The sequence below is a fragment of the Choloepus didactylus genome, chromosome 5 (genome assembly GCF_015220235.1).
Source record: "Choloepus didactylus isolate mChoDid1 chromosome 5, mChoDid1.pri, whole genome shotgun sequence".
Classification (NCBI taxonomy): Eukaryota; Metazoa; Chordata; class Mammalia; order Pilosa; family Megalonychidae; genus Choloepus; species Choloepus didactylus.
The window spans coordinates 42,717,592-42,737,542 of NC_051311.1; the positions used below are offsets into that span (position 1 = coordinate 42,717,592).

At 34.5% G+C, this 19,951-nt stretch overlaps 1 protein-coding gene across 1 annotated transcript in view; it reads right to left on the reverse strand.

Annotated features, from left to right (window-relative positions):
- CNTNAP2 (contactin associated protein 2) overlaps positions 1-19,951 on the reverse strand; it is a 2,391,149-nt gene that overhangs the window by 1,615,140 nt on the left and 756,058 nt on the right. The gene's annotated exons all lie outside the window — the stretch shown is intronic.

Below are 19,951 nucleotides of genomic sequence, written 5' to 3' on the forward strand. Positions count from 1 at the left end.
AGGTAGGTAGAAGGGAATCAAGGAAATGTGGTATCTGGAAGTTAAGGGAAGAAAGTGTATCAAAGGGAGGAAGTGTTCACCTGTGTTAAATTACGATTATAGGTCAAGTACAAGCATGATTGAAGACTCGTCACTGGTGCAGTAGTGAAACTGAAAGCCAGCTAGGAGTGGTCTAGGGAAGAATGGAAGAAAAGAATTGAAAGAGAACAAGTAAAGACTTCTTTTCAGGAACTTTCAACAGTGGAGAGCACAAGAGTAGTTAAAAAGTCTCTGGTGGATTCAAGAAAGGTTTTTTAAAGAAAGAAATAATAGTATATGTGTATGCTGCAGAGAAGAACTAGAGTGAAAATTTTATGATATGACAGAGGGGAGAGATTCTAAAGTTAAGACCCAGAGTAGATGACATGGTATGGGTAGTAATGCATAGAGAAGACACTGGCTTTAGTTAGGATGGTTGGCTTTTCACATGTTGTGGCTCCACCATCCCTCCTAGGAGAGAGAGGAGTAGAAAGTGCAGGACTCCATGAGAGCTATTTTGTGGGCCATGTCTGAAAGTGCTATGTATGACTGCTACCTGCATTCTACTGGCTGTAAAGAGTTGCATGACTGTGCCTAACTGCAGAGAATCAAGACATCAGTCTGTCTGTGTAACAAGAAGGAAAAGGAGATGGGTTTGGTGAACAACTAATCATCTGCTCATACAAATTTAGGTCCTTGATTCTCAAAAAAAAAAAAAAAAAAAAATCAATAGTAGGACTTGTTACTGATTTACTAAAAGAATTACAATGAATAAAAAATTAAAGGAAATGCATTTATGGTAATTTTAGCCACAAAATACATCCTAATTTAATAATATTAATGTGAAAAGGCCTGTTAATTATTGCTAATTCTGAAATAATAAGTTCTACAATATCATTTGCTTTTACCTATCCTTAAATAAATCTATCAATAAGATAAAGAATTTGGCATTTGGGTTAAATTTAACTTGATTGTTCTTTAACCAAGTTCTCCTTAGCTCTATATAGTTCAGGTCAATAAGAAATGAAATTGCATTACTAATTAACTGATCATAAGTATATTGAGTAGAATTTATGTTTTTTTCTTGTTTATGTGGCTGACTTTTTAATCAGAGAATTAAGGCTTGAATTCACATTCTTATGCTTAGTAGGCAGCTGTTGGCTTGGATTAGGGTTGAGATTGAGTTTGGAGATAGGGTTCTAACCAGAGTCAGTGCCAGGAATAGGCTTATATGTTGATTTTAATAACTGGTCTTTGTAAAATTGCTCTCCCTTAGTACCTGGGAGGCATTCATGTATAATGCTGTACTGGTGTTATTATATGCTCATTTTCTCACAACAGATTTGTTTAAATTCTATTAATCAGGGGGACTGATTACCTTCTTGATGCCAATATCTAATTTTATTGATACTCTTTAAAACAAACTTTGATTTTGCCATTCTTTTCTTTAAGATTTGACTAGCTCCTGGTTGAGGAAAGTGATGTAAATTTCATAATCTTTGTTGAGGTAAACCTGAGAATCTAATGTAATTTTCTCTGAATTGTCTCAAAACTTTACCTTTATGTTCAATATCAATTGCTTTTCATATCATTTCATTTATAGACTTTTAGTCGAAATACCATGTCAGAACTTGGGCCTTTCTTCTGAAGCTTTAGGAACTATCTGATACGTAAATGTAAACCTGAGTAGCTTTAAAGAATTCATCCTAAGAGCAGCACATTCTCATCATCATTTTCCCAATGTTGGATTCTCCCTGATAGTCCAAATGTATTAAGGTTGTAAGAAAGGCATTTATGCTGACTTGTACATGATTATAAAAAATGATGTAGAACAAACTCCATTTAAAGGAGAGGAATATTAGATAATATGTTTAAATTATCACAATAGGAAAGTAAAAAAGCAAAATTATATTATTTATAAATATGAACTTACAGGAAATTATATTAAATATTGGGTAAACACTTTAAAGCATTTCACCTTAGAAGGAATGAAAGATTCTGAGTTGGTAGGGAAGCTAAAAAACATTGCAAGCCCTTTAGACTAGATATAAATCTCTTCCCTATTGAGGCATGTTCTTTTTGATATCTGAACAGAATTAATGAGTCCAGTGAATCTGTAAATCATATTTGCTTGACAACATTCTCCAGGGAACACTAAGTGCTCTTCTGTCAAGAGATTGTCTTCACTGCATCCTTAGACTTGATTTGCCAATGTAGATCTTGGCGATTTTTCCTGAACAGGATCTAATTGTGATTTATTTTCTTTAATCTAGGCCCTTAGCGCCTCTTCTTACAGATGTTTTTGGGATATTGAACTGTTCTAAGATAATTGCATATGTGCCTAACTCTCTTCCTCTTCCAAATTGACTCTGATAAGCCTGGCTTGTTGGTATCTTTCAGTTCTTTATGCCTGAAAGAATATTTACAATCCTTGACATTCAGGAAACTATCATCTTCCTTTGCCTTAGAAACCTGTTGAACAAACATGCTTCTATAGTTTAGTTTACTAAATGAACATTTCTGTAGTATCTTTGAGCATGTGATATTCAAGCACAAAGGAAACCAACTGACTACTGTCATCACTGTAAATTAGGAGCAATTCCAGGTAACACAATATGTTGACAGATTGGCTTTTTTTTTTTTTTTTTTTTCTTGTATCCTAGCTCTTCCTTTCAATTCAGGTATTACTTGGCTGTTCTCTTCTTGTCACTCACATTGCCCCTCACTTGCTGCTCTTGGAGTGATTCCTTTTTCCCCTCCCTTATCATTTCCAATCTCTAACTTCCTCAGACATGAGCCATCAGCTAGTTACTGAGAAAAATTCAACTAAACACACTGCTGTAGATTTCAAACACTGGTTTACAACATATATATATATAACATACTCTTATAAGGCAATTGATTTTGAAATAATACTCTTAAAACAAAAGAGTAATGTGTTTCTTCTGAAGACGGATTTTCAGGGAAATTTTTAAAAATAATTTATCTTAACTTTTCATTTGGAATAATAAATTTACAGAAAAGTTGCAAGAATGGTATAGAGAATACCTGTATACCCTTTGCTCAAATTCTATTTTACCCTCCCTGTTTGCTTTAAAATTGCTCATGTGCTTTCTTCTACTTTCTCCCCCCCCACCATACATACACATGCAGACACATATACACTGAACTGCTTGAGAGTAAGTTGCATATCATGCCCATTTACTCCTAAACCTGTGTCTATTTCCTAAAATTAAAGACATAAATTGATAACAGTGTAGGTACCAACTTCAGGAAATTTAACATTAAATACAAATCTTACTTACCATCCATATATCAACTTTATTCATTGACTCAGTAATGTCCACGTAACACTTTTTCCCACCCAAGGTAGGATCCAGGCTGTGATCACACAGTGCATGTATATGTCAGATCTTTTTAATCTCCTTTAACCTGAAATTGTTTCTTAGCCTTTCTTTGTCTTTTATCGCATTGACATGTTTTATATTTTTGCCACCTCTCCTTTATTTTTTAGTATGGTTTTCCTCATTTTGGATTAGATGTGTTTCCCCACATGTCTTATCAATTTATGCATTCCTAGTAGGAAATTTACAGGCTGATGTTAGGTTCCTTCTCAGCCCATCATATCCAGAGGCACAAGTGTTTATCTGCCTTTAGTTGGTGATTTTTAATTTGATTTACCCAGTCACAATGTTGTCTAATTTGTCTTGTACAGTTACTATTTTTTCCTCTTGCAATTAAGACACAAATTGCACAAGGCACTTTAAGACTATGCAAATGTCCTGCTTCTCCTCAAAATAACTCCCATCCCCAGTTTTAATATCCATTGATATTTCCTGCCAGAATTAATATTTACTATGATGGATGCAAAGTGATGATTTTCCAACTTCACCATGCCTTCCACATTTACTAATCAGCAGTTGGCCTTCTACTGTAAGCAAAAGTCCTCCTTTCTCCTCCATTTCTCTCTCCCCCTCCTTTCTTTCATTCCTTCCCCCTCCCTCTACTTCTCTTTCTCTGCTCCCCCTTTTCTCTTCCCCTTTCTCTTATTTATCTATCATCTGTATGTATTAAAGGATTCCTCTTTTTTCCAAGGTTCATATTCCATTACAGTCTAATTATTTTGATGCTCAAATTGTCCCAGATTTGGCAAGTGTGAATCCTTTCAAGCTGGTTTGTGTGTCCTTCTGGCATTAACCATAATTTTTCCTTATACACTGGTATAATAAGATATTCTGAACTCAAGTTGTACCCTCTTTGACTGAAACTTGAAAAATTTCTCTGAGCAGCCTGTTTCAGTATCCTAGGCTGCTTAAAGCAATACCACAAAACAGTTCCACTTAAGCTATGGGAATTTATTAGCTTACAATTTTGAGGCTGCAAAAACTCCAAATCAAGAAGACATCATCAAGGCTTTCTTCCCAAAGTCTGGCTGCCGGTAATCTTTGGCTCCTCCGCCACATGGTAAGGCACATGGCAGCATCTGCTGGTCTCTCCCATCTCTTCCTGGTTTTGTTGATTTCAGCTTCTTGCTTCTGGGGCTCTTTATTTCTATGTATTCATTCCCTTTATGAAGGACTCCAGTAAAATGATTAAGACCTATCCTGAATGAGGTGATTCACACTTTAAATGAAGTAGCTTCATCAAAAGGTCCTACTTACAATGGGAATGGAATATTTAAGAACATGTTTTTCTGGGGTACATACAGCTTCAAAGCACCACAAGCCCTGATACATTTTACAGGAGAATGGTATTAGAATGCAATATCTGTACTAGGTGTACTCATTGCTACTAGGGTGTCTTTGTTTCTAGACTCATTCAGCAGTCAGAGCCAGGAAATATACATAAGTATATATGTATAGACACATATAGACTCTCATACACACATGCACATGTGTATGTATATATGTGTGTATACATACATAAAGACATACATATTATATGTAGCATACTGGCTCCCAACATCAACATCTCAATCCAAATTAGTTTCAGAATTGCTGCAACCATATATACATATTTTCTCATTTGTTCACCTTTCTTACACAAAGTTAATACACAATAAATGCTCTTTGCACTTTGCTTTCTTCACTTAAGAATATATCCTGAAAATCACCCCATATCAGCTCATAGAGATATTTCTCTGTTTTCTTTTCAGTGGTAATGTCTCCATGTTGCATATGCAGCATTGTTTATTCAACCAATCTCCAATATTTGGTCATTTAATTAGTTTCCAATATTTTGCTATTGCAAACTATGCTGTAATGGGAGACGTGGTGCTCTTTAGAAACATCCTCTTCATTAACAAGTAATCCATTGTGCTATCCCAAGTATCTGTGTGTTAAATGTGAATAGAGCCCTTGGTAGGCACATAAACGTTGAACCAACATACACACTGCAGTAAGTCCACTATATGCTGCTAGTTGACTTCTAAGGCCTTTTGCTATATCCCTTGGTTTTCCTTTTTGCCTGGTCCACTGGTTTTCTCCTGCAATTATTTTTGGACCTAGAGAAAAATCCTGACCCCCAACTCTTGGTTTCTTTTAGTCCCTATTCCTTGATTCCAACTCTAATAACACTGTTCTTTTTTTTTTTTTTTTTTTTTAAACTTGCTATTGAATTTAATATATATGGATAAGCATGCAGATATATATATATATACAGATTAACCAGGTTTTACAATTTAACAAACATCTAGCTCAAGAAACAAATAGTTTCCAATTTCCTCAAAGCCTCCATTTATATCCCCTTCCAGTCACTATCGTCACATACCAAAGACAACCATGATCCAGGTTTCTTACAGCATAGTTTCACCTGTTTTTTATTTTGCACAAGTGGAAACATGGATGCACATTTCCATTTTATAGAAAGATATATCTACAGATAGATATATATTTTGTACAAATGGAAACATTCTATACTCTTTTGTATCAAATTTCTTCCTTTTAAATAGACATCACAAAATTTACTCAGCCTTTATGAGATCCGAGCCCTCTCTAGACTATCCCCAGATTATCTCCATTGACCCTGGGCCCAGCTCTGATTTAAGTTTGCCACACATTTTTGCATTTGGCATTGGACCCTTGACTTTCCACCTAGAATCCCCAAGCCACCTTTGGTCTGCAGGGAGGTACCCTTGCTGCCTTGTCAGTATTCTCAGCCTCACTCATCTCCCTGCTGCTGCAACCTCTGCTAGAATTTCTCTCCCTTCTTCTCTCTGGAAATGCAGAAGTTTTCATGTGGCTCCACACATGCCACTTTTGACACTGACTTCTTTCAGTAGATGTAGGTTTGTATATTTGTCAGGATTTAGATAAATATAAATTAAGAAAATAAACATTTTTATAAATTGTGCACCAAATTACAACTACATATCCAAACGTTCACTGAATTCTCTAGTTTTGACAATATGTCAACACATATTTACTAAGCATATTCAACATTCAAGGCACTGTTTCTAGGGAGGGAGACACAACCTTAAGACAAAATAAAGTTCTATGCTTGGCAAAATTACATAGAATCATATACTGTTATATCTTCTTAACTAAAGTATAATGGAGAAAACAAAGATTATGGTGACATAAATACCAAGGACTAAACCTGGTCTTCTACCTTTTAAGATCTTGTCACAGTATGTGACACATAGTAAATAGAAAATGAACGGTAGCCAGTATTAGTGGTGGCATTTGATCCCAGCCAAAATACTTGGCGTTTCTGAATTGCAGTGGAATCAGTTGTCAAAGAGAACATCCACAGATTTGATAGGATTTGGGGGAGGATTAAGCAACTTTTCTGTAAGGTGTGCATGTGTGTGTATGCACATTATTTTGTTATGAGTTACTTCAAATCCAAATACAAAATGAACCAGAATAATGCCTTTTCTGCATTTTTATTTTAATATTAAAAAGCAACATCATTGGCATTACTCCGTACTTTACGTAAAGATGTAATGCAATACCCCTTTTACTATTCCAAGAATAAACCTGTCATATTATAGCTATTCAATCATATACTAACATGTTTTCCTTAATAAGTCATATGGAAAATCCATTGTATATATCAAGGTCTACTTGAATCATAATCACAAAATCTTTCAAAAGAACAGGAAACTTCCGCATATTTTCACTTGTTATCAAATACTTGTTTGTGCTAGGCTGAATATAAACAGCCTGAATAACTTCATGATAAATTCAGTCTTTTCTTGTTGCTCTAGGCTATCATACGTAGCTCTATTTTCCAATTCGTATACAGTAACAAAGCTGAAAAATACAGACAGGACAGTCACTGTGCGTATAGAATGAACAATGGCACTTGCTAAGCACATAATGTGAACAATGACTTCACCCTGGGCAAATCAGTTTTCATATCTGAAACAGGGAGATATGTTTCTTAACCTTCTTCAAAGAAAATTGTGAGGGCTAACTAATGAAACCTGCTGTTTTTAAATAGACACTATTATAATTCAAATGGATTTAGCAATTAAATCTCAAGATTCAACTGGAGAAAGCAGTTTTAGCTTTGGGAAAGCTCTTTTCTTTGCTGATAGAAGAAAAGTCTATAATTGTTTAGATTCCAGAATTATGGTTTTGAATATATAATTAATACATTCTAAGGAATGAAGTGATATTCACAGTGTACAGTGGTGCTTAATGCAGAATAAATTGTTGAGTAGCACTGAAATGGACATTTCTGAATGCCAAACATTTCTCCTGAGGGTGGGGGTAGGGATTGGTATTAAAAAATGTCTTTGCCTTTCAAGAAAGAATAATGCTGAAAATGTTTCGTCCAAGTTTTGCATGTAAATAAATAAATGCATGTGGAAAGTAACACATAATTAGTCATTGAATGCTCTTTCATGGTCTAACTTAGGCATATTTCCTGAGTTCACATGAATTGATGGACTACTCCTATTAGAATGCCTTGTTTTTCTTATAAGACTTTCCCCTATACTACAACATACAACACTCTCAAAACATCAGTGGTAGTGAATATTTCAATGATATACTTTATAAAGCACTTTCCTAAGAATTAGGTAAATGTGCTTTGTTTTTTTAATTGAAACAACAAATGCAGCAGCAACAGGATTTTTGACCTAGTTCTTCTACCTTCTAAGCTCTGTCACCTTTGGTAAGTTTTGAGGTGATTTTCATATTTGAAAATTAGGAGAAATGATTCTTATATCTTATGACTGGAAAATATGCTTACTGTACTGGTTTGTATATATTATGTTCCCCAGAAAAAGCCATGTTCTTTGATGCAATCTTGTGGGAGCAGATATATTAATGTTGGTTAAGTTGGAACCTTTGGATTAGGTTGTTTCCATGGAGATATGACCCACACAACTGTAGGTGATAACTCTGATAATTTAACTTCCATGGAGGCATTGCTCCGCCCATTCAGTGTGGGCCTTGATTAGTTTACTACAACCCTATGTAAGAGCTCTGACAGAAGGAGTTTGCTTCTGCAACTTACAGAAACATTTTGAAGAGGGCTGTTGAAAGCAGAGTTTTGCTGATGCTTTGGAGGTACTAGCCCAGAGTTTGTCCCAAGAAGCTGACACAGAGACATTTTGAAGAATGCCATTTTGAAACATAACCTGGGAGCAAACAGACACCAGCCCCGTGCCTTCCCAGCTAACAGAGGTTTTCCAGATGCCAATGGCCTTTCTCCAGTGAAGGTACCCTATTGTAGATGCCTTACCTTGGACACTTTATGGCCTTAACACTGTAACTATGTAAGCAAATAAACCCCCTTTATAAAAGCCAATCCATTTCTTGTGTTTTGCATAATGGCAGCATTAGCAAACCAGAACACTTATCCTAGCTGAGCTTAAAGGTCTACTCTTGTAATTAATGCTCAGAAAAACATTAACTGACATTCTCAGGTCTGCTTACAGGAATAAGATAACAGAATAGCATCAAGCACACTCTGTAGCCCAGTGAAGCAGTGACCTCCTCCTCAAAAGTCAAAAGTTTGACATCCCTGAGAGGTCAGCTAAGAAAAATGTCATGAAGACCCCGCATGTAAGAGTTTGCACAAAAATATCTAAGTTTAATCACTGAAGCTGGAACAAAAAGGTGTGCTTGAGAAACACAAAATTGAGAAAGTTGCCCCTGCCCTTCTTGCAAAGATCCAGCATCATAACTGACCTGACAAGAATGCATCATGCAGCCATTACTTAGTTTTTGACCCCTACCCCCTTTCCTTTACCTACAAAAACCCTAACTCACAACCTCACTTTGAACTGGTTTTGGGAAGATTCCTCCAGTTCCTTGCTAGTACATTTACAATAAATCACCTTCATACTGAGAGACATGTTTCTCCTTTGTAGCAACAAATTGGGCAGGCCTTTCTATTGGAAAGAGTCATGCTTGCAGTTTTACATCCAAAGGCTGTTGGGAATATTAAATAAGATAATATGAACTATCTAGCAAACAGCATGTGCTAAATAAATGTTCCTTTCCTTCTTTAATGCTTGAGGTAATAAAGCAAGTAAAAAGAAAGTCTTGGGCTGAAAATTAGGATTTCTACCCTAAGTTAGTGTTTTTTTCACACTACCACATGGTGTGACTCAGATATTTTCTCTGTTAACAAAGTGATTTGCATTGATCTATTCCAGGGTTTTTCCAATCATTGGACTCACCTGCAGAGAGTTTTTTAAAAAAATAATGATGCTTGAGATGCACCCCAGCAGTTCTGATTTAACTGAGCTGGGGTGCTGCCAGCCTATCAGGATTTTAAAGTTTCCCCCTGTGACTCAAATGTATGTCCAGGGTTGAGAACCACTGATCTATTCATTCTCATTCAAGGTTTCTTCTGAAAGACAACAGGAAATCATGAGATATCTGGCCAGGAATAAGTAATGCTTGTGATATGATAAACTAATCTATCCAGAGAAAAGAATGTAACCAGGCAATTAACAAGCATAAATATGGAGACAAACCAAGGCTTTCTACTCCAAAGATTTCAAAGGGGTCTGGGGGATGCCTAGAGGTGTCCTGGAGAAGTTTGAGAAGCATCACCCACGAATATATATTTTTTCTTTTTTTATAGCTCATACTATGGACAAACCCTATACGGGTATTTTGATTACCAAAATGCAAAGAAAATGTACTATGTGGACCTATGACATAGAAATATAAGACCTTGATATTTAAACTATATCTTTTGAGATTCTGAATTGACAGAATATAAGATTAAAATATAGCATGTCTTAGTGTGGTGGTATGGAACTGTATGTACCCCAGGAAACCATGTCCTTAAATTTAATCCATTCCTGTGGGTGTGCACCCAGTTTAAGGAGGGCATATTGATGAGGTTACTTCAGTTAAGGTGTGTCCCACCTCAATCAGGATTGGTCTTAATTCCATTAGCATAGTCCTTTATAAGCAAAGTGAAATTCAGACACAGAGAAAACCACAGGAAGCAAGAAGTTAAACAAGGGAACCCAGAAGAGAAGGGAGAGACCAGGAGATGCCACCAGGTGTCCTGCCATGTGACAAGCTAAGGACCAAGGATCTCCAGCAGCCAGCCCCAGAATACCACAATGTTTAGGAAGACAGCATCGCCTTGATGACACCTAGATATGGACTTTTTCCCAGACAAACCACAAGAGAATAAATTGCTATGGTTTAATCTGATACGTTTCATGGTATTTGCTTGAGTAGCCTAGGAAAATAAAACACATATTACAATCTCAGGCATGCAACTTTATTTTTAGTAGAAACATGTTATCTTTGCTTTTCAGATACAATTCTATTTTAACAAAATTAGTAGAGTATAATAAGAATACCATTATATTATATATTTATAGCACTTTACAGTTAAAATGTGGCAATCACCAAATTTCATGTGGACAGTGAAAGGAAGAGCTGAGAAATGTCATACGGTGCAAAATAAAGGTTTATTAGTCAGACAGCCCTGGTTTCAAATTCCAGCTCCATTATTAATTCACCAGGTCCTCTGGAAAAAATATTACCTTCTCTGATCCTGAATTTCTGCAGCTATAAAATGGGGTTTAATAATAACAATGATCTACATCACAGTTATTCTAAGGATTAAAATGAGATAAAACACATAAAACATTTAGAAAGCACTCAGTAAATGGCAGTTATTACTTATTAATTGGTGCAGGTAAAGTTTTGTGAATAGCTCTGCTAAATCCCAAGAAAGGGTTTCATAGATTTGCTAAAGCTGCTTATTAATATGATTATAAACCATTTAAATGCAATTACAATGGATCCACTCACTGTCTCCTCAAAATATATCAGTGACTTTCATGGAAGAGATGTAGATATTTATCCCAAATATCTTCTCTTTTCATGTTGAAGCACAATATTTTTTTTCTATAAACAGAAGTCCAAATTTTATTCCTTTTCTAGAAAAGTCACTGATGGTAACAGAATGAACTTTTCACACAGGCTATCAACACTACATATTTTTTCCAGAATAATAATTCACTGGGGCCTATAACTAAGCCAGTTTAATTCAAGCAAACAAAATTCATTTGCCAAGACATTTTAACATTCTATTAATTCTTTCTGAAAGTCAACATTGATTAAATAAGTTACTTGGAAAAATTGTGTGCACCAATGACAAACGTGGAGCAGATATCTCCACTGCGGCTCACACATCCTGAAATACTGAGTAAGATAAACTAGGCTTTTGTTTACAGTTATTATTGTGACTTTTTACTGTCATTACAATTAAATAGAATATATTAAATAGGATATACTATTCTCAAGAATGGATATATCAACCACTTAATTTCAGTTTTTTATATCACTTGTAGTGTAGGGTTCTATAATTTATAATAATAACACTAATAAATAAGATGGAGGAGGTAAAAAGGGAAGAGGACATGAAGAAGAGCCTATATTTTTGTCGCATGAGTCTAAGAAAATTGTATTTAATTAATTTATTTAATCCTCACACACACAAATAAAACATAAGGTAGGTACTTATTATATCCCCTTTACAGCTCAGGCAAACAAGGTTTAATCATGATTAACATGATTAAACCTACACAGTTAGTAAGTGCTGGAACAGTGTTTCGATATTTGAAGTCTGACTCCAGAGTCCATGCTATCTTGCATCTTAAATAATATGTATGCAATCAACATTCTTGTGTTGTTGTTTGTTTCTTTTTACATTTAGTCAAATAAGTAACGATCATTATAGTAATGGTGTTTCTTGCTAAACCAAAAGTAGGTAATTTGATGCCAAACTGAGCACTTGTCTAGGGGTCAGTACACCTGGATTGGAGGATCAAGTTAAAGTAACATCATATCCTTCAGCCCCAGCCCATTTATCTTCAGAATGAAGTACTTCAATTCTACTGTACACTCTTTAACATCAATTATGTGTTTGGCAATGTTCTCTGTACTATGAGTAATATAGAAACGTAAGCCTGTGCCCTAGAAGATGGCATAAACTCCTACATTCTTCCGAAGTTATAAATTTATATTATATAATTTAAACATTACTAATTAAAATGTTTTCAGAGTTATTTATAAAGGGAAGTTGCTTGTTTGTTTTTAATAAGGAAATCAGGAAAAGACATGTTTCTTTATAGTGTTTTACCATCCACTTCTACCTGTTTCAGTAAAAGATTCAGCTGCTTGAAATGACTTCCCCCAACACTCCTCTGCCTGACCAACTCCTAACCTACTTACCCAACAATACTTCCTCATACGAGCCTTTGCCAACCACTTTCCTCAACCACCCTGAGACATCTTTCTTTGTGTTCCCAAAGCAACCTGTGCAAGCCTCTTTATATTAGGACACATATAACACGTGCAATATAATTTACATTTTATCATTATACGGTGGCCATTACCACCGGATATTCTGCTCCTAGAAGACAGTAACTGCATCATTCTTTGCTTGTTTCATTATCTAACTCCAACCCTTAGTAAATAGTAGAGGCTCAGTAAGTGCTTGTTTAACAGAGTAACATTAATCTGTGATCCCTCAATGTCAATCATGATAGATCTTTCTCCAGTTTGCACTGTGAATTCTGGTTCTGCCTTCTGATTTGGAAATATATGATGGCAAAGTCTAGTTCCTCTTTCTTACGGATGCCTCTCAAATATTTAAAGCAATACATTCTAATATGTATATGAATTGCTTCTTGTTAAAATGCAGATCTTGTTAAAACGTAGATTCTGATTTAGTAGGTTCGGGGTGGGGCCGGAGATTCTCCTTTCCTAACAAGCTCCCAGGTGGTGCTGATGCTGCTGCTCTTTGGGCCACACCTTCTGAGTAGCCCATGCTTGGAGAGTCTTCATAACTTATCTGCAGCCTTCTAGTCGTAAGGCTAAACAGCATTATTTGTTCAAGCTGATACTTATAGGCCTGTTTTTGACTCTCCTTACCTTACCGTCTTCAGTTAGCTTAAGACGAGGTGGAGAAGTACTGCAGACAAAAGAATACTGCTTATGTTCTATGATTTCTAAAGTTAATAAAAGTGAGTTTATTAAACTAAATATAAAGGAAGCAGCATAGTCATATTTTCACTGAAGTTTAATCAAAACTTATATGTGAAAGAACTGTCCAAACACAATTTGTAAGGCAATGCATAGGGCCTTAGATGACCATTAATATGACCATGATTCATATGGTATACATTAATATTCATAATGATACTTGAAAATGAATTACTGGTCATTTCAGTCTGAGAAGCACAATACTCTGAAAGAGAAAAGCTATTAGAAAGTGAAAATATCAGGCTATTTTGAATTTTCAAGGACAGTTCCAATATAATATGCCACGATTATCCAACTAGAAATCCCAAATTAAAAAAAAATAATAATTGAGTGATTTATATGTGTCAGACATTGTCCTAAGCTCTTCATGTGAATTATTAATTTAATTCCCTCAATCACCCATTGAGGTATCTGTGATAGTTTAAAGCCATATGTACCCCAGAAAATCATGTTCTAAAATTTAGTCCATTCCTGTAGGTATAGACTCATTGTAAGTAGGACCTTTTGATGAGCAAGATTTTAAATTAAGATGTGAACCACCTCATTCAGGGTGGGTCTTATCCTTTTACTGGAGACCTTTATAAGAGGATGAAATTCAGAGAAAGACACAGAAGCTCAGAAAGAAAGCCACAGCAGAGCAGCCAGAAGCTGGAAGCAATGAAACCTGGGAGAGAAGGGAGAGAGGAGAAGACACTGCCATGTGCCTTGCCATGTGGGAGAGGAATCCAGGATTGCCAACAGCTGGTCTTCGGGGAGAGAGCATCACCTGTTTTTTTTGTTGTTGTATTTGTTTCTGTTTTTTTTTAATTCAATTTTATTGAGATATATTCACATGCCTTGCAGTCCTACAAAGCATACAATCAATTGTTCACAGTACCGTTATATAGTTGTGTGTTCACCAAAATTAATCTTTGAACATTTTCATTACCACACACACAAAAATAATAAGAATAAAAATTAAAGTGAAAAAGAAAAACTAAAGTAAAAAAGAACACTGGGTGCCTTTTTTTTTTTTTTTTTTTTTTTGCCCCCATTTTCCTATTCATCCATCTATAGACTGGACAAAGGGAAGTGTGGTCCATCACCCCTCATAAGCTGCATTTTTATACAATCGTCTTCAAGATTCAAGGGTTCAGGGCTGTAGTTTGATAGTTTCAGGTATTTACTGCTAGCTATTCCAATTCATTAGAGCCTAAAAAGGGTTATCTATACTGTGCGTAAGAGTGCCCAACAGAGTGACCTCTCAGCTCCTTTTGGTATCTCTCAGCCACTGAAACTTATTTCATTTCATTTCACATCACCTTTTTGGTCAAGAAGAGAGAGCATCATCTGTTGATGCCTTGATTTGGACATTTTCATGGCCTCAGAACTGTAAGCTTGTAAGTTAATAAATCCCCATTGTTAAAATCCAACCCAGTTCTGGTATAGTGCATTTCAGCAGCTCTAGCAAACTAAAACAGTATTGTAGTCTACTAATGCTGTAAATCCCCCCATGTAGACATATGAGTATTCATCTCATATCCATTAAATTGCTATTTGAGCAGAGTAGAGACATGCATTTTAAATGAGGGAGCAAATATTTTATTCAAAATATTTATAGGTATCCTCTATCAAAAAAATTATATAAATTTATGTTCACCTGGAGTCATTTAGCCTCATGTCACCTAAACCTAAACTCAGTCTGATAAGAAAAATATTTGTATTTCCATTATTTGTGCCCAGAACAAAATAATAGACCTGAGAATATCAGTATGCTTAAAGAGAACACTTCCTCTTTCAGGGGACTTTCAAAGCAATTAAATGTACTTTAAAAAATTAGAACAATTTTTAGAACAATTATTACGTATATAGTATTTTACTTCACAGATGAAAAATACTCTAGACTGTGAAGAATTATGTGCTGCTATTTCATTGCCTGTAAGAAATCTAATAGTGTAAAAATTACATCATTTTCTTTTACCCCAACAGTGTATGTCAACAATTTTGTCTATATGATTAATAGCTTCTTATTATCTTCCAATTTTTTGAAAGAAAAAATATTATACAACTATATTTGTTGTAATAGTTCTATGTATATATGTGCATATATATAGCTATTGAATGACTAGCAGAAATAGATGAGAAGAAATCTTATGGCCTCTCCAAATGAGAATATCACAACAAAATATGTATTTAGAAAGGTGATCAGAAATCACTAGCAGAGGCATTATAGTATGTAAAAGGGTCTGGAATATTCACTCAACTTTTTAAAATTCATGAGACTAAAAATATCACCCAGCCCAAGAAGAGTATAGACAGAAAAATCTATTTCACAGAAATATGAAGCTTACTTCCAATTCACCTTGGAAATTGTTTTCTACTATGAGTCCTGAAGATTTTTACCCTGTTTATATCAAGAGTCATTTTAGAAAGTTCTTAATGCAGATTACTCTGATTTGTTTTACTTCTTAATAAACTATCTATAAAATTATTTTTAATATGCTTGTTAGTCCTTCTCCAAAATAACATTACAGCAACAATGGAGTGCACACATAGACTAGCAAGGGAAAATCCCATCTATTGGTGAAAGAACAGAATTAGAGTCCTAAGTGAAACAGAGAAAGTTACTAACTGACGGAAGATATAAATCTGGCCACAGAATAATTATCTGTTAGTTTCATATGCAGAAAAAAAATTCAGATTTTTTGAGAGAAACTAAATATACATTGAACTGTTAGCAGAGTCATTTATGTCTTACATTTATTATTGGGCCACATTTTTAAGTGATTTACAAAATTAGTGTAACTGTTACAACAAATAATTGAAAAGATAGGATAGAATAACCCATTCATTTTTTTAGTGCCTTTGTTACAATTGATGAAAGAATATTACAATGTCACTGTTACGTATAGTCCTTAGTTTGCATTGATTGTATATTTTCCCATATACCACCTTATTATTAAGACCTTGTAATAGTGATGCACATTTGTTGTAGTTCATAAGAACTTTCTTATATTTGTACAATTAACCACAGTCATCATCCACTATAGGTTTTGCTATGTTATATAGACCCATGTTTTATTCACTAACTTTCCTTTTAGTGACATACATGGCCCTAGCCTTCCCCTTTCAATTCACACTCACCCTTAGCATTATTAGTTACACTGAGTATTGTGCTACCATAACATAGTATTGTCACATTCATTTTTTAGCAGTAATCCCTTACATGGCTCATTGGACACATGGCTATTATTATGTAATAAGTAATTTGTTACATGCACTGCAATGGCACTTGGACTGGATCTGGGCCTATACTAACTTAACTATGGCCACACCATTATTAAATTGGAAAATACTCCAGAGATCTGCCTATACTCCACCTCTTATTGTAAAATAAGCCAGAGTTTTGTCAGTATTTCACTTTCTACTTTAAACCCCATTTCCTTCATTTAAAGTAGTTCCAGATATTTTAAATCACAAGAGTAAGCAGAGGTAAATTTGATCTGGAAATGACAGAAAGGGACTAAAATCACTGAACAGACTATTCTCACTGGAAAGAAAAAAAATACCACTTTTGTAGAATGCCTCAAAGCTTCACAATTGATAACACACCTTTCTAAATCTTTATAGTTTTACTCACATAAGTAAAAGAAATTATGTCATCTCATTAATCTATCAATAGGTGTTATTATTTCAATTTCTCAGATTAGGGACATGACACACCAGAGAAATAAAGTGACTGCTAAATTTACAAATCAAATAAATAAACCCAGGTACTTGAATTCAGACCTTTTGACTCCATATCTGGCCTTTCACTTGCCAAACAATTAAGTATAGGCTAATCAAAAAGGGAGTTTCAGGAATTTTTATTGATTGATGGCATATTTGGTTAAAAAGAATGTAGAGAATACATATTCTAGGTATTGATTTTACATTCAGAATAGCAAAGCATCTAATAAATTAATCTGCTAACTACTAAATTGCTTTCCAGATTTTTCAACTATTTGAAATTGGATACAAATCATGGTACTTTATGTTTGTGTGACTATGTACATGTGAAAAGCATACAAGCCATAAAGTCACCCAAGTTTTTAACAGATTGAGCAAAGAAACCCTCTTTTAATATTGCATAGGGGATATGAACCTTATATCTCTATGTTCCTGATAAGCATCTAACCATGTAATGTAAATAGGATAGAACATTTCTGTTTTATGGGGATACTCTATCTAATGCTTTCAGTGGTAACTGATCCCCAGTTTCATATCTGCCTACTATTGTAACAAAAAGAATCATAATTGCTTTAAAAAATAATTAGTAATATTTAAGTACTTAACTCATCATTTAAGAACATGCTTGCCAAAACAAAACCAAAACAAAACCAAAACAAAACAAAACAAAAAAAAACTATATTAGAGTTAATTTTGTCATATGTTACTGTTCTTCCAAATAACAGTGGTGTGTAAAGAAGGCATTCACTATTAGTACTCCAATTTCCTGTTTTGGCTCCCAATATTTGCCCTCAAAAACCAGTAATTGAGTTTCACAAGCAAAACTAAATGCAGCCTTTTAGCAAAAACTCTGCAGGAATTCTTGTTTAATATAATCTTAATGGAATTTTGATAAGAAATGCTTATATGGAATGTTTCCTGTTTTCAATAGATTATATGTAGGAAACCTGAAAACACCTCAAGATAAATATGCAATTTAGAATTTGTGGGATATGTATATGCAATTATGCAATTATTTCTTCTGGCAGTTTTACCAATCTCCAAATATTTTCCTGTTAGATTGGAAAGAAAATTCTAAATCCAAAGAAACAGTATTGTGAACAAGGTATAAAGGATTCTGTTGTGCTTGGCATTATCAAAGATTGATGGGAATGTTTGGCTAGTTAAGCATATTTAGTAACTTACATCTCTGATTATTAAATATTTAGATACAACATTCTTCAGGAATCTTTTCAAGAGCCATTTTCCTTCCATGCTTTACGATTCATGACTTTAAAATTTTGTGAACTGTCATAATTTCTCATCTACATAACTTTTTCTTTGCTTATCTTAACATATTGGCCAATAATCATAAAATAACTCAATCTTTGTATAAGCATTTGATAAGAATATTATAAAAAAATCAGTTGTTGTCTATTTCCTCCATACGTGTAGAAAGAATAACCACTGACATATGTTAAAAATAATATTCAAAAGAAAATCTAATATTAATTACTAGTTTTAATTAACTTATGCCCAAAAAGTATTTTTGTTGAGATTCGTAAATGTTAAATTTTAATCAATGCATGTTAAGACATAAGCTCAAAAGTACTCAAGAATTTTTATCTTGTTTAGAAAACATCAAAGCAATGGACTATTTTTCACATTAGCAAGGATTAAAATGTTTCTTTCATAGATTATTAAATTAATATAATCGTTACATTGCAGGCTCACTGGAACTTAAATATGATTTTGCAATATTTAGATCATGTCTCAAGCTTGTTTTGATTTCTTAAATTTCATAATTAGTTCACTACAGTTTCTTCTAGAAATAATTACCACTCTTCATAGCATGCTTATTTTTAAAAAGAAACACATGATATTAAAGGAAGAGACACAATGATAGCAGCAAGGCAGAAGACAATAGAAATTCATCATTTATCACCATCAGAAAATGTGGAGAGCCCTACTTGTAGACCCAGCCTATCTTCACAATTCCTACTATTTTCACTGCATCAGCCTTGTTTTCCTGGCTCAAGCACAGGTATTTCATGTAACTCTGAAAGAGTTCCACATCACCATGGACAAGTTCCACATCACCGTGGACTCTCTTTCACTCAGGTCTTTACATTTAGTCAGAATGGATTTATCTCTAACTGTAAAGCAACCAATCAGTAAATTAAATCTCAAGTATCTGCATTTTCACAGCCATCTTTATTACCTGATTAGTACTTCCTGATAGGAGAGGATTTGAATACTCTTAATTGTGAGATAAAGACTTCATAAAACCAGAAATGTGAAAGATAGTTTGGAGTCTGGCTTGCAGTCCCTTAAAAAATTTATCACCATGCTAGTCTGATCATAGGTTGGAAGCCACGGAGAATTAGAAAATAATGAGTGCTTTACTGGAAGAATCTGTGATCTAAGCATTACCTGTTTTGTCCCAGTTTATTGGGTGTTTGGTGTATTGTTTGGTCACTTGGACTTGCTCCCTCACTCTCTCTCTCTAATAAGTTTTAAGGAAAACCCTCTCTAATTTTCAATACCACTATTGTTTTTCAAAATATTCATCCATCTCCTCCCCTGAATGTAGGCTGTTCTTTAGGAAAAGCCATCTAAAACACGATTCTCAAGCTTGACCATGTATTAGAATCAACTGGCAGCTTTAAAATGCTGATTCCCAGTTTGTACATTAGACCAACTAAATCCAAATGTCTGGGGTGGGAACCAGGGCCATTCTTTTTAAATTCTTTAGGTGATTC